The sequence below is a fragment of the Penaeus vannamei genome, chromosome 8 (genome assembly GCF_042767895.1).
Source record: "Penaeus vannamei isolate JL-2024 chromosome 8, ASM4276789v1, whole genome shotgun sequence".
NCBI classification, from domain to species: domain Eukaryota; kingdom Metazoa; phylum Arthropoda; class Malacostraca; order Decapoda; family Penaeidae; genus Penaeus; species Penaeus vannamei.
Window position 1 is genome coordinate 5,902,884 of NC_091556.1, and position 1,609 is coordinate 5,904,492.

The window sequence follows — 1,609 nt, forward strand, 5'->3', positions numbered from 1 at the left end:
ATTGCATCCCCTCGAGCTTCCGCCATTGCATCCCCTCGAGCTTCCGCCATTGCATCCCCTCGAGCTTCCGTCATTGCATCCCCTCGAGCTTCCGTCATTGCATCCCCTCGAGCTTCCGCCATTGCATCCCCTCGAGCTTCCGCCATTGCATCCCCTCGAGCTTCCGTCATTGCATCCCCTCGAGCTTCCGCCATTGCATCCCCTCGAGCTTCCGCCATTGCATCCCCTCGAGCTTCCGTCATTGCATCCCCTCGAGCTTCCGTCATTGCATCCCCTCGAGCTTCCGTCATTGCATCCCCTCGAGCTTCCGCCATTGCATCCCCTCGAGCTTCCGTCATTGCATCCCCTCGAGCTTCCGCCATTGCATCCCCTCGAGCTTCCGCCATTGCATCCCCTCGAGCTTCCGCCATTGCATCCCCTCGAGCTTCCGCCATTGCATCCCCTCGAGCTTCCGTCATTGCATCCCCTCGAGCTTCCGCCATTGCATCCCCTCGAGCTTCCGCCATTGCATCCCCTCGAGCTTCCGTCATTGCATCCCCTCGAGCTTCCGTCATTGCATCCCCTCGAGCTTCCGCCATTGCATCCCCTCGAGCTTCCGCCATTGCATCCCCTCGAGCTTCCGTCATTGCATCCCCTCGAGCTTCCGCCATTGCATCCCCTCGAGCTTCCGCCATTGCATCCCCTCGAGCTTCCGTCATTGCATCCCCTCGAGCTTCCGTCATTGCATCCCCTCGAGCTTCCGCCATTGCATCCCCTCGAGCTTCCGCCATTGCATCCCCTCGAGCTTCCGTCATTGCATCCCCTCGAGCTTCCGCCATTGCATCCCCTCGAGCTTCCGCCATTGCATCCCCTCGAGCTTCCGTCATTGCATCCCCTCGAGCTTCCGCCATTGCATCCCCTCGAGCTTCCGTCATTGCATCCCCTCGAGCTTCCGCCATTGCATCCCCTCGAGCTTCCGCCATTGCATCCCCTCGAGCTTCCATCACTGCATCCCCTCGAGCTTCCGTCATTGCATCCCCTCGAGCTTCCGCCATTGCATCCTCTCGAGCTTCCGCCATTGCATCCCCTCGAGCTTCCGTCATTGCATCCCCTCGAGCTTCCGTCATTGCATCCCCTCGAGCTTCCGTCATTGCATCCCCTCGAGCTTCCGTCATTGCATCCCCTCGAGCTTCCGTCATTGCATCCCCTCGAGCTTCCGTCATTGCATCCCCTCGAGCTTCCGCCATTGCATCCCCTCGAGCTTCCGTCACTGCATCCCCTCGAGCTTCCGCCATTGCATCCCCTCGAGCTTCCGTCTTTGCATCCCCTCGAGCTTCCGTCATTGCATCCCCTCGAGCTTCCGTCATTGCATCCCCTCGAGCTTCCGTCATTGCATCAGCTCCTCATCGGCGTTGCTCATCGGTATTGTCTCCGCGTCTCCTGTTGCAGATGTTGCAGATGTTGTTCGTTCGATCGCTTCGTCCGATCCTGCGAGGCGATGCTTGCGGGGCTCAACCTTTCTCTCTCTCTCTCTCTCTCTCTCTCTGTATCTGTCTGTCTGTCTGTCTGTCTGTCTCTCTCTCTCTCTCTCTCTCTCTCTCTCTCTCTCTCTCTCTCCTCTCTCCTCTCT